The 10915-nt window shown below is 36.9% G+C and overlaps 1 long non-coding RNA gene across 1 annotated transcript; it reads left to right on the top strand.

The window, feature by feature from the left end:
* Nucleotides 1-259: 259 nt before the first annotated feature.
* LOC118764724 lies at nucleotides 260-10649 on the top strand. Its single transcript, XR_005000527.1, has 4 exons — nucleotides 260-271; nucleotides 692-696; nucleotides 8280-8288; nucleotides 10260-10649. It is a non-coding gene; the product is annotated as an uncharacterized LOC118764724 (long non-coding RNA).
* Nucleotides 10650-10915: the final 266 nt, after the last annotated feature.

Below are 10915 nucleotides of genomic sequence, written 5' to 3'. Positions count from 1 at the left end.
CTCAATATGTCTAACCGCGAAGGTGGGGGGGTTTACTGTAGCTTTTTACGTTCTGAGATTTAATAATAAATTTTTAGAGAGTTACTTCCCTTATATATGCCAAAAATGCATTAAAAATGGGAAAAATTGATGGTAAATTTTTTTTTTAATCGTAGACTCATCGTAGTCGCGCGCTAATACCTAGAAGGGCTCAATATGAATCACGACTATAAGATACCCGGTTTTGGTTAAACTGCACCGCAAAATGTGGGAGTAGTTAGGAATCTAAATCGTAGAAGACAGACAGCACACAACCTCACTTTTATATATAAAGATATACATATATACGACAGGCTTCTTCGAGTTTCCGTCTACCAAATCCACTCACAAGGCTTTGGTTGGCCCGAGGCTATAGTAGAAGACACCTTCCCAAGTTGCCACGCAGTGGGACTGAACCGAGAACCATGTGGTTAGTAAGCAAGCTATTTACCACACAGTCACTCCTGCACCACTACATGCAACTTCAACTGGAATTCAGTTATCTATAATTATTAAATGTAAGACGGCGTGCAGGCGTGATCTTTGGCACGCCGGGCGAAATATTTATCTGCATTTTGTCTGTCTTTACGTCTTGCGTTCAAATATCACCGAGCTCGAATTTTACCTTTCATTCTCTCAGATCTAACGAATAACTACCAGGTGAAGAATGGAGACGATGTCACCGAGTTATCACCGTGCGTGAAATTGCTGGGCTTGTACCAAAATTTGAGACCAATAATTACAAAATCTGGTCACACCCAATTTTTCATTCCGACTACATTGTAAACTGTTTCAGATAGTGTCAGTTAATCAAGAAAAGTGAGTTAGAATTAAATTAATCGGTTGGTCATCATGGTAATTCATTGTAAGTGAATGTTTTAGTGTGTATGGTTAAAATAGTACAGACGAAATAGATACCTATTTCTTTAATACCCACAAGAGGCCAAGCACAGAGAGGACAAACAATGACGGACAAACGGATCAAGTCGATTATATCTACCCCAGTACGTAACTGGTACTTATTTAATCGACCCCGAAAGGATGAAAGGCAAAAGTCGACCTCGGCGGAATTTGAACTCAGAACGTAGCGCCAGACGAAATACGACTGAGCATTTTTCCCGGCGTGCTAACGTTTCTGCCAGCAGACGAAATAGATGCCGAAATAACACACACCATGCAACAGAAGTTAATGAATATAAACAAACTCAAAATTTATTTTATATATGTGGTCAGTAGATGAATGTATTTTGTATACTGAAAATATTAAACCAGGATGTAATGCATTGAGCTGGTCGAATCGTTAACCGCATCTAGCAAAAATGCTTGCTATTTCATCCGATTTTACGTTCTGAGTTCAAATTCCGCGGAGGTCGATAAAATAAGTATCAGTTGAGTACTGGAGTCGATATAATCGATTTCCTCTCCCCGCCCCCGCCGAAATTGCTGGCCTTGTACTACATTTTGAAACCAATGTTAAATCAGAATGTAATACATATTACTATATATATATATATATATATATATATAGGGAGAGTTTACGAAAAAAACAAAAGACGAAGACAAGTGGTGTACAAAACAAACAGATGTATTAGTATAACGCTCAGGAATAGAAAAAGTCTTTTGTTTCGAGCCTACGCTCTTCTACAGAAAGGGACACAGAAAAAACAAGGAGAGAAAAAAATGTGTGTAGTGGCTAACGATCTATCATGGCGACTGATATATACATACATATATATATATATATATATATATATATATACTCGTGGAATGGTATTTGTTTTGCATTTCATTCTCTCTTTATGGAGAATGTATGATATTTCCGTCAATGTTGAGCTGTGCATTTCAACTCCCAATATCTTACAAAACACCTTATATCTCGAAAATAGAAAGAAAACGAAAAATTATTTATTGGCTAAACTGGCAACATGACCATTCCTAGAAAAACAATTCATTTTATTTTCCTTAATAACGATTGATAAAAAGTATTGAGCTTCACTTGTCGATTGTTGTAACAATGAATCATGCAATGGATTAACCTAGAACTAAAAACGGGAAGATTTTGTGATTTATTTTTCGAAATGTATTGGATAGGGTTAGAACTGTAAACGATAGGGAAACAATTTCAATCAAAATGTTAAATATAACAGAAAAAATGCGACTATGTATCATTAATGTCTTTCTCAAACATTCTGAAAACGAAATTAGATATATTTGATAATTGAACTTTGACCTTTAATCACATACTCCATACCTGTGAGCTCACGGGATCTCAAGATAGCCATTTCAATATATTTTGTGTTATATTTTTGAGAGTCACTTGTCAGCAAAAATTATTATTTGTGGATATTGGCGCTTTGATAGATATGGACAGTCTTGAAGTATTTTTTGAAGGGCTAATAACCAAAGAGAGCGTTTGAAATTTAAATTATATATATATATGAGTATCCACATATATTTCAAAAGCTAATATAAACGCGCATTAATAGTTTTCATCAGCTTTATAAAAAATTTAATGGTATCTCTCAAGAGATACTGGCTTACAGTTAGCTGCATAAGCCCAGTAAAGTTTAGTGTACTAGAAATAAATAGTTAGTACAATAAACCAGTGAACAAAGTTTAAACATCATAAAATTGAAGCATTACTGCTACTTTGTTCCCTGACTCATTCAACCAGTTTCTTCACAGCGAAAGGAGTTTAAATCTCGGCAACTATATAATGTCATCAAAAGGGCGGCGAGCTGGCTGAAACGTTAGCACGCCGGGCGAAATGCTTAGCGTTATTTCGTCTGTCGTTACGTTCTGAGTTCAAATTCCGCCGAAGTCGACTTTGCCTTTCATCCTTTCGCGGTCGATAAATAAAGTACCAGTTTCGCACTGAAGTCGATATAATTGACTTAATCCGTTTGTCCGTCCTTGTTTGTCCCCTCTATGCTTAGCCCCTTGTGGGTAGTAAAAAAATAGGTATTTCGTCTGTCGTTACGTTCTGAGTTCAAATTCCACTGAGGTCGATATTGCCTTTCATCCTTTCGGGGTCGATAAATAAAGTACCAGTTTCGCACTGGGGTCGATATAATTGACTTAATCCGTTTGTCTGTCCTTGTTTGTCCCCTCTATGTTTAGCCCCTTGTGGGTAGTAAAGAAATACATATAATGTGATCAAAATGTAAAGGTGAGCTAATTCTCATTTGCAATGGTTCAGATAAACATCATTATTTCGGGAAGCAGTACACTTTTGAATGTCTCTGTAGAACTTTCTGCTGTAATAGCGATGTGCAATAATATTACTGATAAATGCCTTAAGCTATTCGTTATAAATTAAACTTAGAATGTATGTTAACGAAACACCATATAACCGGCGTCACGCAGAATAGAAAAACCATGTTTTTCAACAAATTTGATTACATTTAAATAATAATCTAACCAAATTACTTTAACACAATCTAGATGCAGACATTTTCATGAAGTTCACATCAAGATGACGTTTTTCCAGGTTGCATTTTGCTCTGGGTAAAAGCTCTGCTCAGCGTTAATTCAGATATTATATCTTTAATATTCAAACAAGTTCGATTATTGAAAGCCTTCTGCCAACGCTCTACATTTTCGCCTTTAGAAATAAATAAAGAATACGTGAAGTAGATACAATTTCCTACCTGAGTCGGAAATGCTGATTGACACATCCGGAAATTTCTCCCCAGTCAATGAAATAAGTATTCCTATATAATCCACATCTATTGAATACAGTTTCTTAATTAAGCAGGCTTTCAGCAAATCGTTTGACGACTGCACTAATAACAATGTTGATGAAGGTGTTGGCCTTGTAACACTTACATCATAAATCATATCTTCAAAATATAAACCTGTTACATTTTGCCTCTCGTCGACAGCTTGCCTTTAATGCACGATCCATGTTATGAACATTAATAAATAGCAATATATTCCATAAAGTTACAACTAGTTCTAAATGGTTATACAATAGCAAGTGTTCGAAACTACCCTTATTTGTCTTATTTCTGTTTTCGAATTATGATACTCAGTAATCTCTCTCGCCAGTGTGAATGCATTTTGGAAGTGATTCTAAGGAGCAAATGTTGTTCAAACCTTGATTATCACCAGAATCGTCAATTGTTTCTTCTAAGATCAGGATGTCAACTTCGGGGAAACGGTATATGATATCATAAGGCGGCGAGCTGGCAGAATCGTTAGCACCCCGGCGAAACGCTTAGCGGTATTTCGTCTGCCGTTACATTCTGAGTTCAAATTACGCCGAGGTCGACTTTGCCTTTCATCCTTTCAGGATCGATAAATTAAGTACCAGTTACACACTGGGGTCGATGTAATCGACTTAATCTATTTGTCTGTCCTTGTTTGTCACCTCTATGTTTAGCCCCTTGTGGGTAATAAAGAAATAGGTATATGAAATCATGATGAAATATCCAATTTGTAATACATGTCATAAAAGCATACGACGCATGTTCTTCATAGCGTGTATGAGCTACTCTTTCATACTTCTACATTAAGTCAACTGACGTGGTCATGCAAAGAAATACTCTTACAGGGTTTAGCCGATCGAATCGAACCCAGCAATTATTCTTTCAGTTTTTCTGTTTGGTTTCAAGACGCTAAGTTACAGTGACAGACACCACAAACATATATATGCACACATTAAAGCACAAACATATACATGCGCAAATATTCATACATACACACACACACACACATACACACACACACACACACCACACACACACACATATATATAATTGTAAATGAATTGCACCTAGAAAATTCCCCTCCGAGGCACAAGTCAGAGCAAGACTGTTCATGGAAGACCATCAGTGGCCCATACACACTAGCCCCACTCTCCATACCACTGATGATATCCAAAGGAAAAGCAAAGGCTGACATACCATGGCATCAGTGAAGTAATTGGAGGCACATGGCCTAGTGGTTAGAGCAGCAGACTCGCGCTCGAGGGATCGCAGGTTCGAATCTCAGACCGGGCGATGTGTGTGTTTATGAGCGAAACACCTAAGATCCACGCGGCTCAGGCAGAAGGTAATGGCGAACTTCTACTGACACTTTCTCCCCAATTTTCTCTCACTTTCCTCAAGCATCTTGCAGCTCACTTGCGACGGACCGGCGTCCCGTCAACGTGGGGAACCTATACGCCAAGGAAACCGGGAAACAGGCCCTAATGAGCCAGGCGTGGCTCGAGAAGGAACAAATCAGTGAAGTCTCAACTAAGTTCTACAGCTGAGTGAACTGAAGCAACGGGGAAAAAAGTATCTTACTCAATGCATATTCAACGAACTTCGTAAACGAACTTCCAAACCTTTTATCCACCATCCATACAAAACATATGTGTATGACTCTCTTCTCCTCTCTTTCCCTTCCTCCTTCTTTCTGTCTCTCCATTCTTTCTTTCTTTCTTTCTCTTTCTCACTACAACCCCCTGTATGTATATATACATATATATGTATGTGTGTATTTATGTATGCTTGTATGGATATATGCATGTATGTGTACGTGCATACAATTATATACATATAAGCTCATTTCCCACGCATACAAATGTCAGTTTAATTTGCGAAATGGCATATATTTCTGAACTCTCTCATTACAAGTTTACTTAAGTCTCTTTCCAATATTTCACACGATCGCTATGAAATATGCAATAATTGGTGCTTCTTGATAATGGTGTTATATCCTCATATCCAGCATGTTGATAACATGCGAGACTTTGTTACGTCAATAGCATTACCAAATCCACTCATTGTTCACACAGACAAACATAAGGATAAGTATACACAGATGCATTAGCACCCTTAAAGGGTTGACAGGTACATATATACATGTGTGCGTGTGTGTGTGAGAGAGAGAGAGAGAGACAAAGAAAGAATAAGAATAATAATAATATATATATATATATATATACGCACACATACGACCACACACCCGCCCATTACAGGTGGTAAGATATATAGGAAATTGCGTAGGTATATTCGAGAAAATTTGCATTTCTTTATTGGAGTTAAAAATGTAACGCATATCGTTGGTTTTATCAAAATTCTATTCTTTGGGTGTTTTATTAGAGAATTATCGAGAATTATCGAGCGGTGTCACGTTATATATCGGTTTGTTCAACGCGTGACGTGATTACAGCCACGTGGTAGTAGGCCACAGTTACAAGTACACAGAATATATTTTATCATTAACTTTTATCCGTTTCTTGTTTCAATAATTAGACTGCGGCCATGCTGGGGCACCGCTTTGAAGAGTTCGGAGTTGAAAGAATCAATTCTAAGTATTTATTTTATCGGCTGCTTTTTGCCAAACTGCTAAGTTAAGGGAACATAAGCACACCAACGTAGGTTGTCAAGCGGTGGTAGGGAACAAACAGTGACACAAAAAGACACACATATATACACACAGGCACATATACATATATACATTCATATACATATATATATATATATATATTATATATATATATATATATATATATATATATATATAGAGAGAGAGAGAGAGAGAGAGAAAATTAGAAAACAAAACCAACTTTTATCAATTCAAAATGAACAATAAAATTACACCATCTGGAAAATTACATATAATAGAAATATTAAAATTAAAATGACAATAAAATGTCAATGATTAAGTAAATTGCAAAAAAATAATAATAAATACGTATATAATAGGTAGAATAACGACACGTGTTTCGCGGTTATATTTAAGAAATGATTATAGTAGTAGAGAAATCACTATATATATATGTGTGTGTGTTTGTGGATATATATATATATATATATATATATATATATATATATATATAATATATATATATATAATGGACTTCATTGAGCCTATGCCAGCAAAATACACTCACAAGGTTTTGGTCGGCCCAAGGCTATAGCTGAAGACACTTGCCCAAGATGTTGTGCAGTGGTGCTTCTTAGCATGCATCCACTCCTGCGATTAATCTCATTATAAGTAACATGATCCATATGCACTGCATCTGAGTGTAAGTTGGATGGGTTTTGGGTGTGATTTCTAGCTTGTCACTGACCATTAGTTTAACGGTCGTAAACATATTGTGTCACAGATGGGAAGAGTAGCATAGGCTGATATTCTTGTAAAAGTCACCACCTGCTGGAATGTCTGCAATTTTACACAGAGGTACAGTTAGTAATTACAAATTGCTGATGGGCAAGGAGGCCGAAGCTAGGTTAATTAGGTTCCGTCTGATTTAGGGGACACAGTCTTTATATTCACAGTCACATGAAGGACATCAGAGCTTTTTAAAAATGTTTATACATTTGTTAAATGCCTGAGAGAAATCCCTGCTTCGACATAGAACAAACAGTGAATAAAACATTCGCTGATGTGGCAGAATACATTTTTTTTTAGTTTTAAACATCGACACGAATGCATCTTAAGCGGCATTGACTTTAAATAGGCATTTGAGACTCATACTAAATGTATACACAAAGTAAAAATGTTCCCAACCCCTTTTTTACCTTGCAAGCTAAGTTAAAAACCCACTATATATATATATATATAATATATATATTATATATATTATATATATATATATATATATATATATGTATGTATGTATGTATGTATGCATGTATGTATGTATGTATGTATATCTGTTTGTATGTATGTATGTATAAATGTATGCATGTATATATGTATGTATTTCTATATATGACTGTGTGCGTGCGGGTGTATACATATAAGGAAGCATGGCTTAGTGGTTAGGGCGATCGTGATCGGGATTTCAATTCCTAGACATGGTGGTGCGTTATGTTCTTGAGCAAAACACTTCATCTCACGTTACTCTGCGATCACTTCGACACTTGACGCGTGGTACACCATTTACCTTTTTGTACAACGTCTATTTGACGGGCAGGGTGAGCTAATGTGCGGCTCGAACATTTGATTACTGTAAACAAATGATTTGCGCAGGTCGTTTCGTCAAAATTCGTTAGAATAAGAACTTGGCTTAAAGAAACATAAGTCCTGGGGTCGCTTCTTTCGACTAAATCACTTCAAGGTGTTGCCTCAGCATAGTTGTAGCCAAATGACTTAAACAAGTAAAAGATAAAAGAAAATATACACCTCGAAGCTTCATCTTTAGTTGTGTCGAATAAGAATGATGTAAATGATATTCTTTGCTTAGATAAAATGTTGTGAGGCACTGGTCTTCTAGTAATCAGTGGAACATTCACACAAAACAATATTCAAAAGTATGTTAGAGGACATTGGTGAATGCGTTTTAGTAATCGATGGTCATTAAATAAATTCTAAGATTTTAAAGTGCATTTTCCAGTGATAACAAACAACAACTAAATCTTGCTCCATCCATCTACTAATGTAGGGAGCGCTACTATTTGGGTAAAAGATTTTAAGACGCCAACTGACTTCAATTGGGTTTAACCGAGATGCACGGGGAGCCTTCATTCAGTGTCCGATGATTGCCGACTGTTGCCACATTTTCTCAATAGTTATAGTTACGTATAGTCTACAATAACTTATTGCTATAGTAGAAATGTTTTTATCGTGATGTTTAAAAGATTAGATGTAGAAGTCACAAGATTCTATATCTACAACAAAATCTTCATTAAATTCTTCAAGTTTCACTCTGAAGGAGATGATGATGGGTGTAATTTCCTTTCCTTAACAAACATAATTTATGAAATCAAGTGAAAGTGGCGCAACAGGTACATACTATGGGGTCACTTGTTCAGTTCTGTATAAAGTTTATAGTATTGCGGTGAAAGAACGCGGAACTGAATATGGCCGAGGTTTGAAGAGGTGATTCGATATGCTACATACAGCGTTGCCTTTGTTTTCATATTATAAATTTCTAATTTGTTTTTCCTGGTGCATTACTTTCCCGCTCTCTCGAATTTCTCGTATATGTATACAACTCATGCTTGTTTGTAACCATTTTGGAGTAAATGTTTTGTAAGTATGTGTAAGGAACCTCCGACCAAAACAGGAGTTTTGATTACTCTTGTTCTACTTGCTCATATAATAGTTCATTATTTTTTTTTTGTATTCGGCATTTTTTATTGTTTCTTTATTGTTATAGTGTTACTACTATTATCATTAACACCATCCTCGCAGTAATCATCGACATCATTTTTGAATTCTGCTATCTTAAATGGAAAGAAGCATTAAATATATTAGTAAATCTCTTACCAACATAAATAATACACAGAAGTTTTAATATTAAGATTCCCAAATGAAATCACATTTCTTCGTTCTTGTAGCAGTCTTTTACTACCACCATTACCATACCACCACTACCACTACCACTACTCTACCAACACCAACTCCACCACCACCGTCATCACCACCACCACCACCACCACCACCACTATTATCACTATACTTTTCTAGATCTGGTCTGATTCTGTATCTTTCATTATTATATTATATTCATTTCCACCATTCCATTTGCTGAAACTATCAGCTATTACGGCCAACATGTAGTTATAGCCGAATATTAAATTTAGATACGAAAAAGATTTCTGTATTCCTCAGAAATTAAATTTATCGCCTTCTGATTCAATTCAACTAATATCCAGTCGATAGGCGAATTACTTGAAGTTCCTTATAAATAATTGCCATTATATTGCTTGCTTAATGGCATCAGACATTTCCTTGGAGTTTTCATTAGCATACACGCAATAAATGCGCTTCTTAATATTCTTAAAAATCATAAAGACGCTCTATTTCTGGAATGAAATAAAAATAAAGAACGAAATTTGATATAGAATGAGGAAATATGATGTAGCTATATTGGGTCCTAATTTCTGTATCTGTATTCAGTGGAGGTACTGAATAATTAACAACGGTTTTCGTCATTTGCCTCACTGAATTCAGATATTGTCTGGGGTAGGGGAGTAATACCCCTGGGAATGATTACTGGAAAACTCAAAGTATGATTGGTTTTATCAGATTAATTTTCCCTAGATACATAGCACAGAAATACATAGCTATTTTCAGTTTTATCCCTATGTCCTACAAGTTGAATCTCTGACATAATAGACATTGTGTTGCATTTTATTACAACTGTTCTATTCTTGGGGACGCCCCAAAGTGCGCTTCAAGGATATCTGCAAGAAGGACATACAGCTATGCCAGATCAACACCCTAACATGGGAATCCGCCGCTGCCGACAGAGGCGCCTGGCGACACAGTGTCAAGCACGTGCCGTGACAGCAGAGATCATCATCATCATTGTTCGACCGTGGTTGAGACAGTGGAATTTACTGTGCTACGCCAGATTTCACGGCCCATCATAGCATTACGGAGGTCCTGTTGCTGGATGCCTCTATCCCAGGAGATTACATCAAGGTAGGAGAGTGTGCGCCCTCTGGTATCGCAAGTAGACGGCTTCTAGAGGAGAAGAGTAGAAATTGCCTCGTTTTCAGCTCTACAACAATGTTCAGCAAACTGGACTCTCCTACCTTTCACAAGAGATGATACACGTGGTAGTTTCCCATATATTTGTACTTTGGTAGGATGACGCTTCCGCGAGAGATTTTGAGGCGAGTGTAAGTTCCATCCAACCGCCTCTCAAGCTTCTTTGATAACGTCCAGGTTTCTGAGCCATATAGTAGAATTGGTTCGACTGTGGCTTTCAAGACTTTACGCTTGAAGTCTCTACTTAGACAGCAGAGAACCTGAGGACCACTACTGCCAAACTAAAGAGAACCAGGCGAAATGAGCAGCAGCAACCACAGCTCTCATCCCTTTTCACTTGCACCAGATGTGGTAGAGACTGACACTCGATGATTGGTCTGCGCAGCCACACCAGGAAGTGCAGATACACCCACCACCTTTTCCGAGCTACACTATCGTCGCCCGAGACGGACGGATG

The sequence above is a fragment of the Octopus sinensis genome, linkage group LG9 (genome assembly GCF_006345805.1).
Source record: "Octopus sinensis linkage group LG9, ASM634580v1, whole genome shotgun sequence".
Lineage (NCBI taxonomy): Eukaryota > Metazoa > Mollusca > Cephalopoda > Octopoda > Octopodidae > Octopus > Octopus sinensis.
This window is presented reverse-complemented; position numbering and strand designations above follow the sequence as displayed.